This window comes from Aptenodytes patagonicus, unplaced genomic scaffold (assembly GCF_965638725.1).
Source record: "Aptenodytes patagonicus unplaced genomic scaffold, bAptPat1.pri.cur scaffold_134, whole genome shotgun sequence".
In the NCBI taxonomy this organism is placed as follows: Eukaryota; Metazoa; Chordata; class Aves; order Sphenisciformes; family Spheniscidae; genus Aptenodytes; species Aptenodytes patagonicus.
In genome coordinates this window covers 14,332-40,911 of record NW_027472076.1, presented here as the reverse complement: position 1 = coordinate 40,911, position 26,580 = coordinate 14,332, and the positions used below count along the sequence as shown (strand labels likewise).

At 49.0% G+C, this 26,580-nt stretch overlaps 1 pseudogene across 1 annotated transcript; it reads left to right on the top strand.

The window, feature by feature from the left end:
• The first annotated feature begins 1,293 nt into the window (after nucleotides 1–1,293).
• On the top strand, nucleotides 1,294–25,897 carry LOC143173585 (NACHT, LRR and PYD domains-containing protein 12-like; annotated as a pseudogene). Its single transcript, XR_012997609.1, has 10 exons — nucleotides 1,294–1,312; nucleotides 8,748–8,806; nucleotides 10,454–10,760; nucleotides 12,412–12,440; nucleotides 13,065–14,772; nucleotides 20,034–20,141; nucleotides 21,295–21,465; nucleotides 22,041–22,207; nucleotides 23,636–23,807; nucleotides 25,341–25,897. The product of XR_012997609.1 is annotated as an NACHT, LRR and PYD domains-containing protein 12-like (transcript).
• The last annotated feature ends 683 nt before the right edge of the window (nucleotides 25,898–26,580 follow it).

Here is a 26,580-nt window from a genome sequence, read left to right as displayed (position 1 = left end):
AGGGGGATCATTTATGCATAATTAGGGTAGTGGTTCTGCTGGGTCTGCCTTGGCATCATCCTGTGTTCAATGCTGGAGGGGTCACAGCTCCCTCCCATGCACACCACAAACACACAGGAGGAGGGACGTGTCTTGTCCAGCTTTAGGTATGCACAGCATAGATGTCTGCATGAGACCCCCTTGTCTATGCTCCCATATAATCAGTGGAGATAGTGGGCAGAAGTTACTAACACGCAAACACCTGGTGACTTTGGAGGTGCCATAGGGTATTCTACACTCATGCAAGTGGCTGCGAGCTCTGACTGAGCAGTTGTGAGGGACCTGCATCCTTCCAGAGTATTAGCTGGGGGCTGGGTGGGGAATATCCTTGGCCACCCAAAGTGATACCAGGGGCATTAGGGCCTTAGTCCAATAGCTCAGTGGAGGATGCAGAGCTGTTCAGCTGACCAAACGGAGGTGTGTACCACTGGGAGAGCTAGGGCTGTCTAGGGTCCATCAACTATATTCACTAGAGCTCCCCTGAAGGCACCCCCAACCTGCCCCAACATTGCATGCAAATCATGTAAGACAGTGCAGACACTCATTTTAATGGTCTAAAGCCAGGCCTCTATGTCCATGTCAGGTGTCCAGAGTGTACAGCACAAACATATGCAGCTGGCAGATATGACACAGGCCTACAAGAAGGCCCTGCCCTTTTGGAGTGGGTGCTGGCAGACACCACAGTGCATCTCAGGTGGATTTGGTGCTTGTGTGCTGGTAACTGAAACAAAGCACGGCAATAAGGCAAGGTCTGTCGCTTATTGCTACCCCTCAGGCAGCAATATGAAAGAAATTACACCCTCTCAAAATGCAGCACACCCTTGTCCTTCTTGCAGAGTGACATCACCTCAGTTGCAGGTGCCAAGATGCTGCAGAGCTTGCCTTGGGCAGCAGGACTCCTCTCCTGCCAAGGCTGCATGTCCCAGTCCTGTTTCTCTCTGGTGTTGGGGACTGCAGGGTTTGCTCTTCTAAGAGACATCTCAGTTGATCACTGCACTGTGATCTCCCATCCTGTCTAGGATGTAGCTGTTATGAAGCAGGCCCTTTCCACACACAGAGTCCACACAAGGGTTACCTGGTGCCACCGTGGAGCTTGGTCTGGTGCAAGAGCTGACTGGAGCCATGCGGTCGGTATAAAAGGGCTGCAAGCAGCAGGGAGTGGGGGACTGTTGGGTGTGGGGTGGGTAGGGGGTGGTATGGTCTGAGGCAGAGCATAGTCAACAGCAACTTACGCATGTCCAAACCTACCCCACAATGGCGGGAGCAGCCGCAGGTGCGGGGCTGAGCTAGGCCTATGCCCATGCCTTGAGCACAGCAGCTACAGATGGGAAGGGGCAGTCGAGGGCTGTCACTGGGGTGCAGGTGACAAGATTTCAGATCTAGCCCCTCACAGTGTTTTTGTCATCTGATTGGTGAGACTGTACCTTTCACTGCTCATGCAGTAATGAACTTGTGCCTAAACCAGTGGCCAAAAAAGGGTTTGGGATCATGTTAAAAACTGAAAGAGCTCTCAACGTGATGCCTGAAAGCTTGACTTAGTCCTGCTTTGGGTTTTTACAATCAAATAAAATTAGGCTCAACTTGAATGTTTGCTTATTTTGTCCTTTTTGCTTTCTGCTTCTTGCAGGCCCCCATCTATAGGAAGAAGCATGCTTATTTTTGCTGTTCTTTCATGTGTCCAGGATGATAGGCTGAGAAGCCTGGCAAAGCCGAGTAGTCAGGGATGGTTGTTTTTGGACAGTAAATAGATGAGTTTTATGCATCAAGTGTGTTCACCACCTACAGTGTATTTTTTTTCCTAGATGTAAATTTGGGGCAGCCACATTGGAAGGAGTGATTGGTGAGGAAGAAGTTGGGAGAAGAGCTTAGTTCTTACTGATCCCTCAGGCTGACTGTTGCTGAATGGTATGAGAGGGAAGCTGTCCTTTCCAATATATTGTTTCTGAGAGGAGAGGGCAGAGGAGCTTGAGCTCTTGGGCTGCCCAGCTGTGATGGAGAGGTTCCCAAGGAGGGCTAGAAGTCATGAAAGCAGATGATGTCCATGCCTGTTTCACATGCAGTGAGCAGACCACTGTTCTCCTGTTGTTAGTGTTGCTAGGAGAGAAGCTAGACCAAAGCTTGGTGCTGGGAATGTTTTATCCTTGCAACTGAGTGTCATCCCACTTTTGCAAAGTGATAGACACTCCTTAAAAAACAGTGTTCAGTCATGCTTTACTGATGATGACCACCCATGTCCACACTTAATTTTGTGTCATCCTGTGTGATTTTGATCACATCTGGGAAAAAAACCAACAAACCAAAACCACAACATTCCCACAGGTGTTCTCTTGTGCAGAAATATTTTAGGGCAGAGGCTGTTGGTGTGAATTCTGCTCCATGCAATTTCGTGGTTTTATGAATCTACTGTGATTCATTTTCGGTTTGCCAGCCTTCACTTGCCACTTTTCCTTTTATAATCTCTAAGTCATTCCAGCCACTACACTTTATATTTTGTTTAACATTGATTATTTTTCTCCTGACAGCTCCTGCTTCTCCTCTCTGGGTTTTCAGCTCATTCCATGGTGACGACTTCACATCCTTGGATCCTAATGCTAGACATACTCCTGGGGCTAGGCTATCATCCACTGCAGCTGCCATAAATGCAATTTGGTCATTATGTGGTGCTTGGCTATATCCTGGACTTACAAGGCAGAGGCTAACAACTTTCTTCACCCCAGATATGTTTCTCCCCTGTTATTTGTCTTGTGCTTTTCTGAATGATAGCATTTTCCATTTTACATTGTCCTTTAAAAGCTCTCACAACGCAAGGCTTCCACTGGTAATGATTGCATGTCCCAGTAGAGGTGAGAATCATTGTGTCATGCCCCATATCTCTGTATCCCATGACTTGGCATCCCGTTGAAGAAGTGTTTGACTAAGGGCTGTGACTATGTCCTGATGGGGCGGTTATCTGTGGTGTCTCAGCATCACAGGCATGGTGGTCTTCCTTTAGGAGAAGGCCCTTTAGGGATTGTATTTCTTGCATGATTACTGGAAACGTTGGTTCAGTTCCAGATCTTCAGCTAAAGCTGATGGAGGGTGGACTTGTTTGCTTTGATCTTCTAGGGGCATGCTTGGCTTTCCATTCTTTGCCTCACTTGACAAAATCAGCCTGCCCAAAAACAGGGACGCGGATGAGTTGTGAGAAAGAAACAGGGAGGTTATCCAGACGTCTCATGAAATTGGAGGAATGTACCAAAATCTATTTCCCTGAGGTCTCTTGAATTTGACCAGATACAGCGCCAGTTTTCCAGAGAGGTATTCTTCTTGCCTGCTCCAGGCTTGTCTGGTATACCTCTCATCTATGGGCAAAGAGTTGCCTGGGATCTTGGACAAAGATGTTTAAAGGGTTGTTTGAGTTCCTCATCTTGCCAGTGAGATGGAGGCCTCTCAAAACCTTTTCTGCTTCCTTTCAGATTTGTGGCAAGTCCTCTGAGGCTTGTCTGGGTGGATAAAAACCAAAATGTTACACTTCAAGTGAGACACTCAACAGGCCCATAGTTATCTATGCTCCTGGTCTTATGTGATGACCACAAAATGCCTCAGGAACTCACCACATTTCCTGCATTCTTCACCTATTTTGAATGCATACACATACACAAATGACCTTAATAGCTATGGCATGGATTTGGGAGGGAGCTGAAACTCAGTCTGTGTCTCCTTTTGCTCACCCTTTTTTCCCCTCCAAAGTCCTCATACTGGTAAGTTCACATTACAGATCTTGGGGAAAAAAACCAAAAACCAACAAGAAAATAAAGGTCACCACAATCTTGAGACATGGTTTAATTCAGTGGAGTAAATAGGAGTGACCAGATCCAGAGAGTGGCCAAGGTGCAGATTTCTAACTTGAATGGTGATTTATATTATTTTTTAATCCCCCATTAGGCATTTGCTACCTTTGTGAGGTCCATTTCCTATTCCATTTTGCTTGAATCTGCATTTGAAATGTTTCCCAAGGTTTTCCACTCTGAGCAGTGGCAGGTCATCTCAGAGAGTCTCTCCCTCCTCATTGCACAGTCAAAGTGTATTTGACAGAGGTTCTCAGGAACCACCATTTCCGTCCTGTGCAGAGCAGAGTATTCTGGCACTGCTTTCCATCCTGAGTGGGAATAAACCCAGATTTCATTTCTCATAAGAGGGGAACACCCATTGTGTTACAATAATAATGAGTCTGTTGGAAGAGAAGTAATGTGGGAAATCAGATCTCTCAAACAGTATGGTGAGCGGCTGGCTGGCTGGCAGTAGGAGTTCCCATTGCAGGATATCAGATGACACTCTCCAAACCGTTGTTCTGCTGAGTTCTTATATCCAGCTGGCCCTTGGTCCTACATGAACACTCCAGAGCATGCTAATCTGTTTCTATTGGTTATCTTCAGCTACATATCAAAAAATTCCTAAATATCTTAGTTATGAATGAAAGTCTCTCCCACATGGCCATTCCTGAATCTGCAGGAACCATTTGCAATGACCACTTAAAATGATCACTGTACAGTTTGGTCAATTCTTTCATCTGCATGAGGAATTGCCCTGGGGGAATCCAGATTCTCCACAAAGGGACTTAACATGCATCTAAGCTTCCAGCTGCTGCTGTCCATTGATCTATGCACAGCAGGAGATGCCTGGGGGAATCTCTGTGCCTCTCCAAAATTCCCACATGCATAAGTCTTCACAACTTGTCAGTTGTGAAGCCAGCTAGGAGTTGTTCTCTTGCTGTGAATTACCTTAAAAGTTCAATTCATTACCTTTTTGCAAATTGGTCCATTGTCTTAAACCAGTTCATTGTCTCAACCCTGTGGACACTGGTGGACTTCCTGGATCCCTGAGGACTTTATGAATAAGTGTACTGGGTATGCACACGGGTATAGATAGCCCTTTTACCCAGCTAAAGCAGAATTGCAACTATAGCATCCTTCTTATATCACAATTATAGCTTAAATCCCATTTAAGTGATCTTGCCACAGACTTTGGAGAGGATGTAAGCAATGCCTGCTTTCACTGAATGGGGTGGGAAAAAGAGCAAGGATGGCTCTTTCTCCCCACTCAAGTGTAGTGATCCTCAGGAGGAGTTCGTTTTTCACAGAACCACAGAATGGCTGATGTTGGAAGGGTTCTCTGGAGGTCATCTGGTCCAATCCCCTACTCAAGCAGGGCCACCTAGAGCTGGCTGCCCAGGACCATGTCCAGACAGCTTTTGAATACCTCCAAGGATGGAGAGTCCACCACCTTTCTGGGCAACCTCCTTCCAGTGCTCAGTCACTCACTCAACCTGGAGCTAAGGTTGTTTCTGGGGACAACAGTGAGAGAAGTGATGAGCATCTCCAAAGCTTAAGCAAGCCTATGTACACTGAATGGCACTTTGCAGATGCTGATCCTTCTGCACTGGTTTTAAGAATATCCGAGCATGACAGACTGAGAATTTGAACATCTTGATTAAGTGCCAAAACTTAGAGACTTAACCTGTAACTATGAGCTTAGTGTTGGGATGAGATTTGTCTGTCCTGTCTGTCGTCAGTATCACACTGTCCAGCTGAGCTTGTCAAGTCAAGTTGCCTTCATTTTTTAATTGTGGGGAATTTTTTTTGTAATTGTGGGACAAGGGGTGGCATGCGTGTAAATTGTCCACCTTTGTCAGTGTTGTGATGATGTTATTTTACTTCATTCTGGGGAATTCTTTTTGTTGGTGTAAGTGAAGTTTGTGAAGACTGTGAGATGAATGTATATTTTAATGATATTTTGCCTTCATTTATGGTATGTTAGGTTGCCTTCACTTACATGAAGAGAAATAGCTGCTGCTGGGATGTGATTTTTCTGACCTACTCCATACATTGTCTTTGAGATGAGATGCATTTTGGCCATAAGATGCTTGTTTCTTTCTACAGACTATGAAGGAGCTCTAGGGTTACCAGCTGAGGCACAGCAAACCAATGTCCAAGCAAAGCAAACAGATGCGTCCAAAATCCAAAATCCAAATCCAACGGCAGATATTGACTAGCCACTTCCTTTCAGGGATCAGTACTGGGACCAATACTGTTTAATATCTTGATTAATAGTCTGGATGAGGGATGGAGTGCATGCTCACCAAATTGGGGAGGGGGGTGGGTGGACCTGCTGATACAGTAGAGGGCAGGGCTGCTCTTCAAACAGAGCTCAATAGGCTGGAGAGGTGAGCTGTCAGGAACCTCATGTAAAAGGAGAGGCTGAGAGAACTCATAAAATAATTGCATAATTCAGGTTGGAGAGGACCTCTGGAGGTCTCTAGCCCAGCCCCCTGCTTGGAGTACATTTCATCAGATCAGGTTGCTCAAGGTCATGTCCAGCTGGGTCTTGAACACCTCCAGGGTTGGCAGTGGACTATGAGAAGATACAGTTGGACATTCCATATTGTCAGCAAATAGTGCAGATCCCACAACCTCCCTAGGCAACCTGATCCAATGTCTGACCACTCTTAAAGTAAAAAAACGGCTTTCCACATAGCTGATTGGAATTGCCCACAGTCCAACTTGTGTCTGTTACCTTTTGTCCGACCTCTGTGCAAGTGTGATACTTAACCAAAGTTTTGGATGAGAAAATGTTACCATGTCCAAATGAGGCCATAAAACCACCCCTACACCTTGTGTCCTTCTTTATTTGTCAGCTTTGTTCTCTGTCACCTTTGAGAAGAAGAGAGAACCCAGGTGCGTAGTGCAGAAAGCCAAAGCACCACCATAGGCTCGGATGCCAAGACCTGTGGCTCCTGGTCTAAAAGCGTTGTCACTGTCATTCACTGACGGGAAAAGAACCAGCACCTCCACCCAACATGATGATTTACTTGGGGTGGTTCTTAACTTTCCAGTGATGCCTTCTTCTTGATAGGAACATCTATCAAGCATCCCTTTGGGGCAGGACTCTGGTATCAAAAGCTAAGACAGTTGCTCCTCAAGTTTGAGGGTCACGAGGGTGTGTGCCAGTGGAGTGTGATAATGTTCATCCCATGCTCTGGGCATGAAGCTGAGGTGCAGAAAGGCAAAGGCATTGCTGAGATCAGACCCTTTTTGCTGCTGGCGTGGTGTCAGTGTAGGTTGCCTGACATGAAGGAAAGCGAGTGGCTGGTCACTGGGTTTCTCCACACTGCAGGTGCAGCCATTTGACTCCTAGAAAAAAATTTGGGGATAAAACCACCTCTGAACCATTTTCTCTCTATTCAGGAATAGTCAAAGCAAAGCAACCCCACTGAAATTGGCAACCAGAAACCCAGGCTTATAATATGCCTTCCCTTCTCTTTGCCTCCATTGATTTCTTCATTAGTAAACAGTCTCCTGACTGAGTCTGTTAATTCTTGTACTTGCAAACAGACTGGCAACGTTACTAGCCCTAACAGATTATATACTGTGCAGCTTGTTTTAGCAAGGGGCTAAAGCAAAAGTACATGGTAAGAAGTTTGCTGAGAAGCAGCTAACTCACTGAGGAATAGAAAGGTCTTTGTGAGCACTGGTATCTTTTCCTTGCAATCATGCCAGATATTTCTGTCACTGTTGCAGAGAAAATTGGTCACACTGGAAAAAGAAATCCTTCCAACCCATTCTGGCTGTGTCCACCTATTTCCGAAGTGAGTCTATTTGCTTCTGCAGTCCTTGTCTGATGAGGTCAGGTCCTTCTTAGCTCATGCTTGAATCAAAATAACATTTTCCAGTTAATATCATGCTTGCCTTTGCTTACTTTGGATTTATGCATACTCACTTGCTGATTCCATTTTCCATTTTACCATTATTCAAATTAGATCAGACTAGTTTTATATAAAGAGCAATTTAGGCATCTTTCATAGGGTTTCACCTGCTCAATCACTTTCTTTTGGTGGAGACTGCCAAAATGTTTAATAAAATCCTAGTATTTCCATTGCTTTGTATATAACATGAAAAGCATCTCTTAGAGGGTGGATGAAAGACCCGATGGATGTAGGTCTTCTGTCTGTGGTATTTCCATGTCTTGAGTGAGTCAAAAAATCTCCAAAATGTCGTCTTGGGTCAAGATGGTGCGGGAGGATTGAGGTAAAATAACAAAGCCTCTGTTTAGTGGTGTGCTGTTGTGCTCCTTCTGAGGCCAGCACTGCTCAGTGGTTCCATTAGTGGCCTAGATTGTCAAGCTGACTCTTTACAGATGCCTTAGCATTAATCTAGCAAAGGAACCCATTTTTCTAAAGTTGTGTCTTCCTTCCATGTCCAGGTTTGAGGTTAAGGCAGTACCTAGAAGAGCTAAGAAGTCTTCTGCAGAGGGAGAGATGCTTGAAGAAGAGAGTGATGAAGACAGCGTGAACGTAAGAGATAGTTAACTGCTGATTCCTGAGAGAGGTTTGTGCCTTTTCCTTTTTTTCATTACTGGTGGGTGCTGAGAGCCCAGGTCACAACGGGATGCCTGGGATAGTAGAGTGCACCTTCTGTGCCTCCATTGGTCCATCACAGTAAGACTCCAGGGACCCATTTTGGAAGAAGATTCCAGGAAAGCTCAGTGCCACAGACTGCAGCTGATAGTGCTGAGGCATGTTTTGCCCCTGCATACCATTCGCTGAAATATAACTCTTCAGTTTTACGAGTTAGTTTGTGCAGGAGGAAGTAAAAATCTAGGGCAGTCCATCAGCACCGGGTGGTAACAGTCGCGCGGTTACTGCTGGGACTGGCCCCAACCGCCCCCCGTAGCTCCCCCGCCCCGCCCGTTGGGATCCACGCCGCGGCGGCGGGGCCCGCAGTCCCGCTCGGTGAGCGGCTCCCGGCCGGACGCGGGCCGCAGGCGCGGGGGGCGGGCGGGGCTGGGGGGGTCCTGGGGGAGCGAGGCTAGGCTGGGGGGCTCGCGGGGCTCGGGGAAGCGGCGCGGGGCTGGTGTGGCCCCGGGGCTGGGGGGAGCGGAGTGGGGCTGGGGGGTGTCCCGGGTCTCGGGGAAGCGGGGCTGGGGGGGTGACCCGGGGAGCGGGGCTGGGGAGGGGCTCGGGGAAGCGGAGCGAAGCTGAGGAGGTGACCCGGGGAGCGGGGCTGGTGTGTTCCCGGGGCTCGAGGAAGCAGAGCGGGGCTGGTGCGGTCCGGGGCTGGGGGGAGCAGAGCGGGGCTGGGAGGGTGACCCGGGGAGCAGGGCTGGTGCGGTCCCGGGGCTGGGGGGAGCGGAGCGGGGCTGGGAGGGTGACCCGGGGAGCGGGGCTGGTGTGGTACCGGGATTCAGGGAAGCAGAGCGGGGCTTCATCTGTGGCCAGCCCTTAGCAGTGGAGGGGTGTCCCAGGAAGCAGCCCCACCAGCCGCCGTGGGGACGAAGCAGCCCTTTTCTGGAGGAGGGAGGCAAGCGCCAGAGCCGGGCTGGGGGATGCTGGGCTGCCCAGCTGGCTGGGAGGGGTGCCCGGGAAGGCACGGGGCTGTAGAGCAGCTGCAGTAGGGCGGAAGCCGGCCCCAGTGCTGAGGCACAGATGTGCAAGCAGCTTCTGTCCCTTCTCGGTCCTTGTGATCCCAAGGGAAATGCACGTGGGCTGGGGAGGGGGGGGGCAGAGATGGTCCCCCAGGGCTGGGGCTGCACCTGCGCTGGAGCAGGTGTTGTTAACTGAGCCCTGCAAGGGGAACGGCAGCTATTCCCCTCTGCTCGTGGCTGAGCCTCTAGCTCTTCAGTTCACCCCTGTTTGCTCCTTACACGACACGCAGGCCTGCAAGGGTAGCAATAGACGACTGAGCTGAAGGGCAGAGAGCCAAATATTTCCAGCCTGTAGAAACTGAAGGATGTGAGCCTTATAATGAGGCAATGTCTTGTAAAGTCTCTTTCACTCAGCACATAGCGAGTTCCTGGGGCAAGACTATGCGGGGCTTCTGATTGGCTTGACAGGTAGACGAGATGTAAAATTGGTCTTTAAAGGAAAAAAAAGAGCCCACTTTTTGTGCAGTTTCACTCAGCTTCTCTCATTACAAGTTCCTGATGAAATGCTTCTGTACGGATGCATTGTACCTGCAGGAAGGGGCTTCGCATTCCCTGGATGTCACTCTTGTTCCTGTGAGATGCAGAGCTGCAAGCAGGCAAATGCTATGGATGCAGTGAGAGCTGTGGTGGCTCTGGTGCTGTGGGTGGGTGCGTGATCTCCTGAAGGTGTTAGTACCACAGAGATAGCCACTCTCCACCCACACGAGCCACTGCCTCCAGAAATACAGAGGGTGCAGCCCCATCCCTGCTGCTGTGACTAGCGTGGCAGGGAGCCCAGGTATTCCTCAGGTGCCCTGGTTGCTGCCTCTGTTTCTGTGTGGTGCATAAGGGGATACTGCAAGAGCCTGACTTCATATGTCAGCCCTATGCCTGAGGCAGAAGTTGCAGGAAAAGGCTGAGGGAAGTATTGTGGTCTAGGGAGACAATTTAGCTTTAAACATCTGCTTTTTTCCAGGGTATTTTTAGCATAGAGCGATGGCAGGAGAGGTGCTGGGACGTACTTTTGGAAGCAGTGGAGGATCTTGTGTTGGACATGTTCAAGAAGTTCAAGCTTAAATTATCACATATTGATCATGAAGGCACGCACAATCTGTCCAGAGGTTTACTTGAAGAAACCAATGACGCAGTCAGCCTTGCTGACTGCATGTGTGAGCACTATGGACCAGACACTGCTGTGGAGGTAGCCATCTGTGTGCTGGAAGGGATCAAAGAGACACTGCAGCTAAACTGAAGCAGAAGAAACGGCAAGGTGAGGAAATGGGAGGGTATGAATACTTTTTCTTTCTCTTTGACTTGTCCCTGGAAAAAGCACAAGTGACTTCCTAGCAGTGGTGAGAGAGAACAATTTTCAAGTCCTGGGGAAGTGGGAGGAGAGAAATCCAGTGCATTCCTTCCTAGGGAGAGGAACTGCAGGGGCTCCTTCCTGCTGCTGCTCCTCTACATGCCCCTTTCAGGGACTGCTGTTCTAATTCTTCTCTTTCCCCCTGGGGTCTCCCATGCCTGACCCACAGTGTTTGGCCTCAACAGCAGGAGAACCTCTTGATCAGATGGGGCGAGTTGTGGCCCACAGCCCAGGCTCTTGTCCTGCTCCAGGAAGGAAGTGTGGCCCTGTGTGGGAGCTGGGGTTCCTTGGTAGGAGAGGGGTTCCCTCCTGATGTGAGGGCAGTGCAGTGGGTGTCTGCTGCCTTCACCCCTGTCTGTCAGAGGGTACTGGGATATGGGATGGACAGTAAGTGTTAGGGCATGAACCCACATGCTTTCCCTTTGGTTGTGTCTGAGGAGGCTCTGGTTGTACCTGCCTGGGGCCCTGTGCTGCAGGAGTCTGCAGGAGCCCAGGGATGATGCCTTCAGCCCCAGGAGCATGAGCAGAGAGGAAGGAGACACTGTAGGGGATCCCAGACTATTGTGCTCAGCACAGGTGTGGATCCTGATACAGTTTCAAGACAGACAGGGAACAGACTTCCTGCTTTTGGGTCTTTATAACCTTTATGGCCTAAAGCCCAGGGCTCTGATGCCTGTGGGAGCTCCTCATGGGGTGTCTCAGATGAATGGCTTATGAGAAGATGCGATGCTTGAACTCTGTTTGTCTCAGTAGCCCACTCCCGTGGAATAGAGAAATGGAAGTTCCTTGGCCTTTGTGTTCTGAGTGAAGTAGGAAGACAACACAGTTTGTTTCCAGGCTTTTGTTTTTCTTTGAAACACCAGAATTTGGTGCTCTTGGTTTTAACTAGAGAGCTCGGGTAGGGAGAATGAAGGTCTAGGGGCTAATCCCAGCCCAAGCCACGGAGGGAGGACTTAAGCAATGGAATAGGAAGAATTTTAGCTCAATGTTCCTGCCCCTTTCCATAAATGACTGCAGAGTGTCCCTTTTACTGGCCTTCCTATTGTGTCTGCTGGCCTTGCATGCTGTGTGAGACTTGATGGCCAGACCCTTTCCCAGACCTTCAGTCAAAGAGCAGTTTGGGTACCCACGGTGTGTTCAGCACACAGGTGCACCTGCATAGGCACCTTTTACAAAGCCCTGTTGAATCAGCCAGTGTGGAGGGCTTCATGCTGAGCCAGCAAGAGTGGAGAGTTGCTCATGGAACTAAGAAAGCTCTTAGAGCAGGTCTTAGCTGAGACCTCTAGGAAAGGCAACGTGGAGCAGAGGTGTCAGGCCTGATGCTTCTTGGAGAGAAATATTGGCAGGTTGAAAGAAGAACTCTGGGATCTGCCTGGATTTTCAGGGGGTGGGGAGCATTCACAGTGCTGATGTGCCAGCGTCAGTAGCAAATCACTGACTTTGCAGTGTCCTCTGGGATTTTAGGCAAGCTTGGGCAAGGACTGGGCCTTGGAGGAATCCACTGCCCCTGAGCATTGTCCATAGGATGCTGCTGCATGACAATGCTAATACACATGTTCAATTCCTGTTTCAGCTCTGGGTCCTGGAACGTCAGCTGAAGGTAAGTGTCGCTTCAGCAGAAACCATTACGCTATGTGCTGCTGTCTCAGCCATGAGACAACAGTGCACAATCATCTGTCCACATAGGGAATGCAAAGGACACTTCAGATATCCTTCCCTCGCAGAGTTTGAGAGAAGAGAGGTGATTTGATGGGTGATAGCCAAGCAACTTTCATTATCACCTATTTATTGCAGTGGAGATTGGCCAGAGCACTGTTAACTATTCATCTTCCATTTGAGAAATGAAACTGGAAGTCTCTGTCTTTAGTAGAGATGCCACAATGCTTTACAGAAAGAAGAATATGCTTAGCAACTCTATTCCAACTAAATCCTCAGCCGTCTTTCCCATGAAGGAATTCTTCCCCAATGGGTCCCATCCTCCCAACCTGACTGTACCTAATAGAGATGTGTAAAGAGGAGCTGGTCCCCCCCATCTTCCATAAATAAAGCATAGAGATGCCTGTTCAGAATGGTGTTCAGCATGAGCTGTTGTTAAGGTCTTTGGAAGTCATGTAAAACAAGTGCAGTGTAGTGGTAGTGTGTTGTTGGAATAGTTTTAATGACAAGGAGCTAATGGGAAATCTGCACTTATTAGGGACTGTACTTACATTTCTTACTGTTCTAGATTACAGGCAGAAATAGACCATGTAGCAAGAGAGTTCCATACATTTAAAGAGGTGAATGCTTGTCTGGGTGAGAACGTGACTCTAAGCAGTAGATACACGAAGCTGGTGATGGTTACAAACCCTCTGGGGAGAAGTGAACAGGAACAGGAAGTCCTGGGTCTAAAAGAAGGATGTGCAGAAGTTGGAAGGGAAGAAGCTCACCCTGCAGTTACTGTAGAAACACTTTTTCAGCCTAATGAAAGAGGTCAAATGCCACAGATCATTGTGCTGGTGGGTGGCGCAGGGACTGGAAAGACCATGACAGTAAGAAAGATCATGCTAGACTGGGCAAGAGGAGCCATTTGTGCACAATTTGACTATGCTTTCTACATAAACTGTAGAGAAGTCAACCTTTTCCAGCAGGCAGATATGCTGAGTCTAGTGGATCTGATCTCAGCTTGCTGTCCTTGTGGAAAGGTACCACCTGAAGCAATCCTGGCTAGTTCTGAAAAACTCCTGTTCATCGTTTATGGCTTTGATGAACTGAGGTTTTCCTTGGATCAGCCAAAAAATAAGCTGTGTTCTGACTGTGGTGAAAGGAAGCCAGTGGAAATCATTCTGAGCAGTTTATTTCAGAAAACTCTCCTCTCTCAGTCCTCCTTGCTCATCACTACAAGACCAACAGCTCTTCAAAGGCTGGGGCAGTGTTTAAAGGAGGAGCATTATGCAGAAATAATGGGCTTTTCAGATGCTGAGAAGGAGGAATATTTCCACAAGTTCTTCAGGGATGAAGAGAAAGCAGTAAAAGCCGTTACCTTTGTCAAAAGAAATGACACTCTCTTTGCCATGTGCCTTGTACCCATTGTGTGTTGGACCATCTGCACTGTCCTTGAACAAGAACTTAATGAAGGAAAGATCTTGTCCAGATTTCTAGAACACCCACAGAGCTGTACGTGCTGTACCTTTCCAGCTTACTCAAGTGTGAGAGTGACAATCTAAAGCAGGATATGAAGAAGTTCCTGAGCAGACTTTGCTGCATGGCTGCTGATGGAATCTGGAAGCAGGAGATCCTGTTTCATGAAAAGGAGATTGAGGTGTATGGCTTAAATCACCCAGTCCTCCTCTCACTTTTTCGGAATGAGAGTGTTCTAAGAAACCGTATGAGGTGTGTGAGTGTCTACAGCTTCCTTCACCTGAGCTTTCAAGAGTTTTTTGCAGCATTGTTCTATGCACTGGAGGACAATGAGCAAACAGGAGAATTGGGGACGCCGGGGAAGGATATAAAGGTGTTAGAAAAGTATAGTGAGTATGATACAAATTGGATATTAGTGGTATGATTCCTGTTTGGCTTGTTAAATGAGGAAACAAGTGAGTACCTGATAGAAAGAACTGGGTGTAAAATCTCACCTAGAGTTAAGGAAGATTTATTGAAGTGGATTCAAATAGGCCAAGGAACAACTCCTGTTCTGGTGGAGTGATTCACAACTTGAATGTATTTCACTTTGTTTGAGATTCAAGAAGAAACATTTGTGAGCAATGCATAGGGACATTTCACTGGGATAGTTCTGAAAGACTGCATCCTGAGCCAATGTGATCAAATGGTTCTTTCATTTTGTGTCAAACACTGGACTGGACTGGACTGGACTCCTTTCATCCTGAAGGGTGCTCAGTTGCACTGGAAGACCATGAAAACAAGTTTGTTCCAGGGCCTCCAGATGGGTCACATCAGTAAGTATTGCTGGCAACCACAGGGTTGGAGTTTCTTGATTACATAATTTGGTGTTCTCCCCTGTTTTAAAAATGAAAAATGGTTGGAAGTCTTTCCATTATAAAAACTTGCTATGGTGAAGAGAACCTTCCTGCTGTCATACTAATAAAATTCCCCTGCCCCCATCCCCTATCTACGTTGCTCATTTTTTTTTACTGATTGACTAAGCCTATTGTGGAGACCATGTATGGAGGCAGGACCTGCTGTGTGAGCACTTGCATAAAGGACAAAGAGAGTACTGAATTCAGATGTCCCATTTTCTCTTCAAAGTCTTTGCTCCTAGGTGAAGGCAAATATCAGCCTGGAGTGATGTTTTTCTGCAGGAAATAGAAGTGTCTGTCTCCCCTGTACCATTTTTATAGAGACCCATTCTTCTCTGCAGAAAAGGTTTTTAAAGGTATTTTCATTTGCCTGTCCTTAAAATACAAGCCAGTTTGGCTCATGCTGTGGAGGGCTTGTTAGGACTTGGGTAAAACATCACTGTAAAAGTGCAGTTATCCTCTATGTCCTTCTTATCTGTGGGGTGCAACCTTCTCATTGCGGAGAGGCGTTCTTGTGTTACCGGATGACTGTCAAAGCACAATCCTCTACGCTTCAAAAAGAGAGAGGCCTATGACTGTGGAGCTGTCAGCCCAGTAGGATTGCTTCTGGTGTGGGGATAGAAACTTTCTTTGAAAATTACACCTTTGCTCAGAATTGTCCAAAGGTGGAACTTGGACTGAGACAGAGCTGAAAAAAGGCAGGTAGTGTGCCTTGTATTAGAGGAAGGAGCAGTACAGTCATTTGACGTGTGCTCTTTCATCAGTGCGCTATTTCAAGTAATAGTTTTTTTGTTTTTTAAAGGACAGTTAATATTAAGGCCAGTTACAGAGAAAGTCTTCCACCTTCCTAGACTCAAACAACTCAGTGCAATGGGATACTGAAGACAAATGCTGAGAAGTTTTTCAACTTTGGTTTTTCAACGTCTTGGATATGAGGGAAGAGCTGGGACGGTGCAGCCTGGAGAAGAGAAGGATTAGGGGGATCTTACCAATGTACATAAATACCTGAAGGGAGGGTGCAAAGAGGACAAAGCTAGGTTCTTTTCAGTGGTGCTCAGTGACAGGACAAGAGGCAGTGTGTCGGAGTTTCCCTTTGTTCAGTGTCGACGACGGAGCGGGAGTTGCGATTCCGGAGTAATGACAGATCTCAATATGAGTATGGTCATTCTCCTTTATTTACACTTATAACAGGGCTTATATAGTTAACTACTATGGACACGCGCTACCTGCGGCTTGCAGATAGGTTACAGCCTTGTGTTCACGCGCATCTATGCTCTAGCAGATTGGCCCGTTCTTTCTGATCATGCGAAATGCCTTCATGGTCTTTATCTTGTTTTTCTCCTTTCAACTGCACATTCCTTTCTCCGTTATTTACTGCTTAAGTGCCTTGTCATGCCAGGTGGTGCAGTGTTTGCTCATTAAAATCAAACTCAGGAATGTCCGTTAGTGAGACTCCCATTCCCACAGCAGTGGGCACAAGCTGAAACACAAGAGGTTCCCTCTGAACACCAGGAAACCCTTTTTCACTGTGAGGGTGAACAAGCACTGGCACAGGTTGCCCAGGGAGGTTGTGGAGTCTTCATCCTTGGTGATATTCAAAAGCTGCTGTACATGGTCCTAAGCAACCTGCTTGAGGTAGCCCGAGCAGGGAGGTTGGAGCAGATGACCTCCAGTGGTCCCTTCCAACCTCAACCATGCTGTGATTCTATGATTTATGGTCTTTCAGAGACCCACTGTCTCTCTGCCACCACCTGCTTCTGGCTGAAATGTTGCCTTCTGCAGCAGATTTGTGGTAGTGCCCAAGGATGTTCTCAACCCTTCCACCACAAAGGTGTGGTCCTGCTGTTCACTCTGTGCTTTGAGAATCAGTTTGATTGATTGTGTGAGATTGCATTCGATGAAGACGATTTACTGTTGCTACTCTTCCAGATTTCTTTCAAATTAGGGTGGTAAGTGTCTGTTAAACTGGAAAAGCTGCTGCAGCTTTAGGTGTGGCATTGTTAGTCTTCCACCGGAATAGGCTGCTTCAGAGACCTCGTATTCTAACTAGAAAGATTTGTGTTGCAAAGCATAGCTAAAGCTAATGCATTTCTGAAACAAATGATCTGTGCTAAAGATGCCCTTTGAAGTCTTTTGAAGGCCTTTCCCTCTAAACTCAGCTCAGGCTATCTTGCACTGAGTTCGCAGTGAAGATCTATAGTCAGTGAAGCCCAACAGCAAGCAGACTTGCAGATACCCCTTTTCTTCCTGCTGGCTGTCCTCCAAGGGTGTTCTCAATCCTTCCAGCGCATAGGCTCCAGCTCTGTTCCTTTCATCCAGGTTCCAGCTACTAAACATCAAATTGATGGTTTGTGTGAGAACCTAAATGTATTCAATGGATGATTTTTGCTGCTTTTCAAGGTTTCTTCAGTGAAAGTGTCTCTTAAATTGGAGAAGCTGCTGTAATTTGGGGCCTGGCATTGGGACTGCTCCACTGGAAGACAGTGCCTCAGAGGGGAGTTTTTCTTCAGAAGTAAACTTCTGTGCAACTAAAGCGCTCATATAAGTAACAGAGTTCAGAAAGCAAGCTCTGTGCAAAAGATGACCTCATTAGCTTTCCAAGGCTTTTTACCCTGAGGCTGTTTGACATAAAGGCTGCCTGGTCAGCATTGACTCCTGCCACTGAGGTTTTTAAGTCAGTCTTAACCAGATTGTTGAGTCTTGTTTGTCTTGTGGGCTTCTCATGTATTCTCATCCTGAACAGGGAGATGCTGTGCACTGCACTGTATGAGAGACAGCACTGCGCAGGACCTCATGGCTCAGGGGAAGGGGTGCTGAGCCCATAGTTTTTCTTTCTGTTTCTGTGCCCAGCATTTTTAAAGAAAGTCCCTATCCCCTATCTTGCCTCTGCTTGTCATAAACTCCTTCCTCCCACTGTGAGAGCTAAGCTTAAGTGAGAGCCATGCAAAGCCAGACTGTGCTGAGAGATCCCCAGGCTCAAGAAGACACTGTATAGATGTATCCAATTCACCCCCTGCCCTTTGGATGCAAAAGCCTGAGATACGGCCTTCTGCAGCCCATGATTACGTGCTCTCCACTTCTCCCTAGGGGTGCTGTCTTCCTGCTAAAAGTTCTGATGGGTAATGTGACCATGCCAGAGTTGATCTTTGCTGTAGGACCCACCAGTGGCATCTGGACACCTGTTGTGGTGGCTCAGCCTGCATTCTATCTCGCAGAGCAACCCTGTACTTGTGACTTGGGATGGTGCATGGGTCTCTTTTCTGTATCTGTATTTCCACTGTCAGTAGTGTGACTGGTAAGGAGTTTGGGAAGGGATGATGGTAGCTGGTACTCTCTGGGTGTTTTCCCATGAATGTTACGAAAAGAGCTCCTGGTGTTCCCTCACCACAACTAAGGAAAACATGTGAGGAAGGCCTGGCAGCACAAGTCTGGCACAAGTAGAGTGGAAAGAGCAACTTTATTGTCCTGCTCCAAATTACACTGATCAAGAGCCTGGCTGTCCAACAGGTAGAATCATAGAATAGTTTGGGTTGGAAGGGACCTTTTAAAGATCATCTAGTCCAACCCCCCCTGCCGTGGACAGGGACATTTTTCACTACATCAGGTTGCTCCAAGGCCCCATCCAGCCTACCCTTGAACACTTCCAATGATGGGGCATCCACAACTTCTCTGGGCAGTCTGTTCCAGTGTCTCACTGCCCTCATAAACAATTTCTTCCTTATGTCCAATCTAAATCTACCCTCTTTCAGTTTAAAACTGTTGCCCCTTGTCCTGTCACTACAGACCCTGGTAAAAAGTCTTTCTCCATCTTTCTTATAAGCCCCTCTGAGTATTGAGAAGCCGCAATAATGTCTCCCCAGAGCCTTCGCTTCTCCAGGCTGAACAACCCCAGCTCTCTCAGCCTTTCTTCATAAGAGAGGTGTTCCAGTCCTCTGATCATTTTCATGGCCCTCCTCTGGATCCACTCTAACAGGTCCATATCTTTCTTGTACTGGGGACCCCAGAACTGGATGCAGTGCTACAGGTGGGGTCTCATGAGAGCAGAATAGAAGGGCAGAATCAGCTCCCTCGACCTGCTGGCCACGCTTCTTTTTATGCAGCCGATGATACGATTGGCTTTCTGGGCTGCAAGCGCACATTGCCAGCTCGTATGCAATTTTTCTTCCACCAGTATCCCCAAGTTGTTCTCCACAGGGCTGCTCTCAATCCATTCATCCCCCAGTCTGGATAGATACTGCGAATTGCCCTGACCCAGGTGCGGGACCTTGCACTTAGTCTTGTTGAACTTTGTGAGGTTTGCATGGGCCCACTCCTCAAAAGGTACCCCCACGCAGGATTTCTGTCTGGACCCTGGGCTAGTTGTGGCTCTGACTACTTTCCAGATCTGTGCAGTTACAGCCCTGAGGTAGGTTTTTGCTCTTATACTGAAGCACTGGGCTCCTGCTTATAGTACAGCTGGCATTACCCAATGGGCCCAGCTGGACTTGGTCCCTTGGCTCCTGTCTTTAGGAGTTCAGTGCTCAGTGGGGAGTACAATCACCCTTTTCCAAACAGTATTGGTTAATGCACAGAGAAGGAACATTGCTTATAAGAAGGGGTTAACAACAGAAGCGAAGGCTGTGAATGTGCTCCTGTTCCTGTCTCCTGCTTGGGGACATTGTTAGCTCTCTCTTGCTGGGGGCGGTTTCTCTTTTTCAGCCCCTGAATTCTCAAAAGAATCTCTGTTCCTTGAATTCTGGAGGAGTGTTTTAATCTGATCAGAGCTGCGGTGGTTTTGGAGACCTCTGTTGAGGCAGCCCAGTGCATTGCTCCTTGAAGGTTTGCAGATGAGGGTGAATAGCACCAGCCTATCTTCCTTGGGAATGCTTCTTAACAGACTTGACGCAGCTAACACAATCTGTATATGGACAGCAAAACTAGAAATGTCTCAGGTAGCCATGAACAGTGCAGCATTTGTGATTACTGTGAATTTCATGTAAATCTGACCTAGCATTGCACAGTATGAGACACATCTGGTTTTTGGGTTGTTGGGGTTTTTTTTGCAGTAAACTGGAAGTACACACAGTTGCGCTTTGAGTGGGGTGTTATGCTCCCTAACATGCTATCTTGATGTTTGTGAATTAGTAACAAATTCAGCTTGCATCCTCTAATGCAGATCATGTCTTCTCTGACTTTTCTAGGCACACACCCCAGGCAAAGGAGTCCAGTTCACCACCTGTGTCCCTGCTCTGTCAAGCTGTAGGAAATCTGGGATCAAATTAAAAACAGCCAAGTGAGAAAACTATTCTGTTCCTTAGAGACAAACAAACAAAAATGGCAATGCTTCTCTCAAATAGGCAGCTCACTCTGTTTACCTGAATTCTGCTGGTGAGGAAATCCCTTTGTTTGATGCTGTTAAGCCTACTGCCTGTGACCAGGTGTTGGAGAGGTGGAGTGAAGTCCTTTCACAGCCTGATACAGCTTGTGTTCACAATCCTCATACCATAGACTAATATGAAAGGGCCCTGCAATGCAGCATTTAGGAAAGGGGATTTTCCACGGCTCCACTGGAACCTGGCACTGTCCATCTGGGAACTTCAACTAAGGATGGGGAGGGGGTGGAGAAAGAGACCTTGATTTCAGATCAGGAGTTAAGATGCTTAGGAAGCGAGGAGGAGACTTGCTCTTCCTCTGCTCTTTACTTCATTAGAAACAGGATAAAACCACATCAGAGGTATTGAAGCTGTTTCCCACCCCAGAGAAGGGGATAGCAGAGCGCAAATTGTACATCCATGGAGGGGCATCCACACTAACACCTAGGCCCAAGATCGGGCTGTAGTGAATCCCACAGATTCTTGTGAGTTTCCCTTCCTCCCCAGGAGCACAGTCCAAAGGCAGGGCTGTAGTAGCTGAGGCAAGGCCTGGCAGCTGCCCCCTGCCCAGGCCTGAGGGCAGAGCTGGTCTTTGCAGGAAAGGGCTGGGGTGTTCCACAGAACGAGTGGGGCTGGGGGCAGGCGGATGCCCAGCGGCCTGCAGGGAGCCAGGCCCAGTGCTAGGCAGCCCCGTGGCCGCCTGCAGCCACAGCCTGCTGGGATTGGGCGCGTCCCTGTCCCTGTTCCATCAGCACGACTCCGACTGGCCCCACAAGGAGTGGTGGGGCTGGAGGGGCTGTGTGGTGCCACGGCTGGCTGGGATTGGTGAGTGGAGAGGGTAGGGGTGGGGCTGTGGGGAACCCTCCCCTGGGCTGGGTCCTGTGTGGCCAGAGCAGAGCTATGGGGCTGAGGGGCCATTGGGTGCCTCCTAGGAGGGGATTGACTGAGGGGAGCGGCCCCTCATTGGCCGTGGGGTGGGTGTGTGGTGAGTGTGGGCAGAGTTTGTGGCCATGGCTTATGGTCATCAGCCTGGTGAGGGCCTGGCTGCTGTGATGACCCCAAAGCTCTTCTCCCTGTGTTTCCCCTGCAGGTTGTGATGGTGCCGACTCACCAGCACCATCTATGGGGACCTGGCCACAGTGCTCAGTACCAGCCAGAGCTTGAGAGAGCTGGACCTTGGCAATAATGAGCTGGGAGATGTTGGATTGCAGCTGCTGTGCGAGGGGCTGAAACATCCTTCCTCGCAGCTGCAGGCGCTGTGGTGAGGGACATGGGGCTCCTCAGGGCTTTTCCCAGAGCCTTTCCCACTCCAAGGTCTCCTTTAACTTTTCTTGGCTCTATGGGAAGGCAGCACTTCTCACTTTAGTTTACAGTGAGCTGAGTCCATTCTGTTTAAAAGGTGGCTTTGTTCCTCCCAACGGACAGACATATTGAAGCATAGGTCCCATCAGGAGGTGGGCGGAGGAAATGGGAGCTGCTCCTGGCTCTAGCCACGAGAGGAGCACTGTGCAGGCAGAGCTGGTGGCTGTGCCCTTGCTGTGCTTCTCACCCAGCTCTTCCAGGAACCCTGGTCACAGGGCTGCCTGCCTGGTGTGCATCTTATCAGCCCCCACTGCTGGGGGAGGCAGGAATGAGGCTGCTGGGGCAGGGCCTGGCAGCTGCCCACTGGCTGGGGCAGAGCTGTGGGGTTGAGGGGTACCTCCTGGGAGAAGATTGGTTGTGGGGTGGGCGTTGGTGGGGTTTGTGGCCATGGCTTATGGTCATTGGCCTGGTGAGGGCCTGGTGGGCGAGAGCATCTGTCCTGGTGGCTGTGACAACTCGGTGGATTTTTTTCAGATTGGTAAGATGTCAACTGTCAGCATCTGTGGGGACCTAGCTGTGTTGCTCACCACCAAGCAAAGCCTGAGGCAGCTGAACCTGGAAGGAAATGAGCTGGGAGACCCTGGATTGCAGCTGCTGTGTGAGGGGCTGAAACATCCTTCCTGGCAGCTGCAGATGCTGCAGTGAGGGACACAGGGCTCCTCAGGGCTTTTCCCAGCTGCCCCAAGGGTAGTACTCAGTGTAGCTTGTGGCTGAGGTGGGGCAGCTCCTGCCTGCATGCAGGGATGGTGACAGGCTGCCAGTGAGGTGCATCTGCAGGGTGGGGTCCCTGCTCATTCTGTGCTTGTTGCCTGCCGTGCTAGGACAGCAATAATAGCTGTGACAGATGTCTTGCCTAGGGGCATTCTGCCCCAGCCCTGGTCTCTGTAGTACCCCAGAGGGATGCATGCCTCTGGGCATGCTTCCCTCTTTTACTGCAGTAGAGAGGCTTGTGGGCAACCAGCGGAAGGGCAGGGCTATCCTTTTGACATTTCCAGTGGGAGTGAGCTGGAGAGTCAGTCCTGATCTCCTGGGTGCCCAGTGTCTGCCTTTGCACACTGTGCCCACAGCCATGTGTCGACACATGTCCTGGGTCACTCAGCTGCCATCCAGTCGTTCCCTTTTACTCGCATGGCCGTCCAAGCTGCCATTCCCAATGTCAGGGTTCTTGCATAGATGCTGTCTCATCACAGCGAGCCCCAGGTGGATGTTCGAGTCGTATGGGGTATGTCCCATGGCACTGGGACCCTCTAGGCAGACAGTGAAATCCAGCTGTGCACACACCCATGGGGCAGCGGGAGCACTTGTGTGCACAGTGATGTGACTGTGTCTGGGGAGAAAACAGAGTTCACAGAAATTCCCGCTTGTTGTCTCTAGCCTTTGGAGGTACCCAGTCAGTGGGGAAGGAGGTCAGGGACAGGAACTGGTGGGAATTAATCGAGAAGGTTGGTGGACTGAAGGGCTGTAATCACCTTTGTAAATAGCGTTGAGCCACGAGGATAGATGCACGGGGCAGAAGTGCTGATGTGGAGGGTGTGATGTTCACACTCTGGATGTTTTTGGGTGCTTTCCCTTTGGCTTACCTTTGGGGGAATGAGATTTCCAGTTGCTTGCAAGGAAGGGGCTGCAGCCGTGGCCTACGAGCGGTGGGCATGGCACTGAGCTATCAGTGTCTGCTGCCCCGATCGGCCCAGTCCTGAGTGGGTGAGACTGGATGGGCTATGTGGTGCCATGGCTGGCTGGGATTGATGGGTGGAGAGGGTGGAGTGGAGCCATGGAGAGCCCTCCCCTGGGCGGGTCCTGCATGTCTGGGGCAGAGCTGTGGGGCCAAGGAGCCCTTCAGTGCCTCCTGGGAGGGGATTGGTTGAGGAGAGGCTGTGGGCTGGGCTGGGAGCAGGCGGTGGCTGCGGTGCTGGCCCCTCATTGGCTGTGAGATGGGGGTGTGGTGAGTGTGGGCAGGGTTTGTGGCCGTGGCCTATGGTCATCGGCTTGGTGAGGAGCTGGTGGGTGAGAGCATCTGTCCTGGTGGCTGTGACAACTCGGTGGATCTTCTCCATTTTTGTCCTCTGCAGGTTGTGGCATTGTCAACTCACCAGCGGCATCTGTGGGGACCTGGCCACAGTGCTCAGCACCAGCCAGAGCCTGAGGGAGCTGGACCTCGGTGAAAATGAGCTGGGAGACCCTGGATTGCAGCTGCTGTGTGAGGGGCTGAAACATCCTTCCTGGCAGCTGCAGGCGCTGCAGGTGAGGGACATGGGGCTCCTCAGGGCTTGCTGCACCGTGGGCAGCACTCAATGGGACTGGGGCTGGGTGGCTGCTTCTTGCAAAGCTGGGTAGATGCTAAGACGCAGATATCTTCAGCGCTGGGTCCCTGCTCACCCCGTGCTCCCTCCCTGCCATGCCAGGAGAAGATCCACTCTGGATCCGCTCTAACAGGTCCATATCTTTCTTGTACTGGGGACCCCAGAACTGGATGCAGTGCTACAGGTGGGGTCTCATGAGAGCAGAATAGAAGGGCAAAATCAGCTCCCTCGACCTGCTGGCCATGCTTCTTATGCAGCCGATGATACGATTGGCTTTCTGGGCTGCAAGCGCACATTGCCAGCTCGTATGCAATTTTTCTTCCACCAGTATCCCCAAGTTGTTCTCCACAGGGCTGCTCTCAATCCATTCATCCCCCAGTCTGGACTAATATTGGGGATTGCCCCAACCCGAGTTGTACTTCATGAGGTTCACATGGGCCCACTCCTCAAGCCTGTCAAGGTCCCTCTGGATGGCATCCCTTCTCTATAGCGTATCAACCATACCACTCAGCTTGGTGTTGTCTGCAAACTTGTGGGTGCACTCAGTCCTACTATGTATGTTATTTATGAAGATAAATAGTATTGGTCCCAGTATGGACCTTTAGACATTGAGCCATTAACTGTGACTGTTTGGATGTGGCCATCCAGCCAGTTCCTTATCCATCTAATAGTCCATCCATCAAATCCATATCTCCAATTTAGAGAGGCAAGAATGTTCCAGTAGGAATTGCTATTAACTTTCCCATGCATCCTTCTGTAAAAAAGATAAAGCTATAGAACAAGTTTCCTCTGGGTAGGCTACAATGGGGTGTATATGGTAGTCTAGAATAATATTTTTAGTGTAAGCCCTCTGTGAGCTTTATTCCTTTGTACAACTCTCATAAACAGATAGATGATTCATCTGTTCTAAGAATTCTCATCAGGACATCCTTGACCCCTCTGTTTCTCAAGCTTTCTATCTCAAGCTTCCCTTGTTGGCAAGGGAAGGGAGTGTACTGAGTCTGGCTGGGGAGGAGTTAATTTTCTTCATAGGAGCCAGGGTGCTATGCTTTGGATGTGTGACTAAAACATCATTGATAACACACCAATGTTCTGTCTACTGCTGAACAGTGCTTGCACAGTGTTCAGGCTTTCTCTTTTTCACACTCTGCCTACCCAGCAAGTAGGCTCGGGGTGGGCAAGAAATTGGACATGACAGCTGACCTGAACTGGCCAAAGGGATATTGCATGCTCAGCAATAAAAAATAGGGTAGAGGAAGGAGCAACGGGGAGGAGGGTGTGTGTATTGTCTTCCAGGCTGATTGTTGCTCAGAGACTGGCTGGACATCATTCTTATTGTGGGAGGGGGTGAGTGATTCCTTTTGTATCACTTGGGTTTTTTTCCTCTTTCCTTCACCTATTAAACTATTTTTATCTCAACCTGAGAGTTTTCTCACTTTTGCTTTTCCTCTTGCCTTCTTCCATGTCACTGCAGGAGTATGGGAAGGGAGGAGGTGAGCAAGCAGCTGTGTGGATGCTTGGCTGCTGGCCAGGGTCAACCTGTCACACCTTTTGAAGATGATCAAGAGCAGCTGTGCAATGATACCAGCCAGCTCCTCTAGCAACCTGGGGTGAATCCCATCAGGTCTATTGTGTGTGTCCAGCTGGCATCAATGCTTCCCAGCTGCATCAGCCTCCACTGTGGTTGAAGCTTCACTACCACAGATACTACTAGAAAATTTCACCAAATCACAGAATGGCCAAGGTTGGAAGGGACCTCTGGAGGTCACCTGTTCCAACCCCCCTGCTCAAACAGGGCAATCTAGAGCCAGTTGCCCAGAACCATGCCCGGATGGCTTTTGAATAGCTGCATGGATGGAGACTCCACAACCTCCCTGGGCAACCTGTCCTAGTTTTCATTCACCCTTACAGTGAAAAAGGGTTTCCTGATGTTCAGAGGGAACCTCCTGTGTTTTTAGTTTTACCATTTGCCTCTGATCCTGTCACTGAGCACCAATGAAAAGAGCCTGGCTCCATCCTCTTTGCATCCTCCCCTCAGGTATTTTTATACATTAAATACATTGATATATATTTATATAATATATATATAGGTATTCATATATATCTATAACATTTGGTGACCAGGGAACCCTGAGGGCAGCTATTCCCCAGAAGAGACAAGATAAAGAAGAGCAATGAGTTCCTCAGCATTTTGCATGTCTTTGTTACTGTCCCCTGAGCAGTGGGACCACATTTCCCTTAGCTCCCCAAGCCTGCCTTGTACTGCCGATGCCTGTACAGAAGCCCTTTTCGTTGCCTTCCCCATCCTTCACTTAGTTCCAGCTTCAGCTGAGCTTTGGCTTTCCTGGCTCCATCCCTGCACCCAAAGGCCATGTCTTATATGCCTCCTGAGTAGCCTGTTCACCCTTCCACACTCTGTGCACATCCTTCTGGAGTCTGAACTCAGTAATTCAGGGGGGTCCCTGTTCATCCATGCCAGCTTCCTGCCAGGCCCTGCTCGACTCCGCGCACATCAGACTGGTGTGTTCATTGGCTTTGAGGATGTTGTCTCTGAAGATCCAAGAGGGCCCCACAGCCCTTTTGCCCTCAAGGACAGTCCAAGCAGGTCCTTAACTAACTGAAATCGGCTCTTGTGCAGTCCTGGGCGGTGATTCTGGGGGCAAACATTGTGGCTTTTTGGTTGCATTACCTTCTCAGTGCTCCAGTTATCCTGC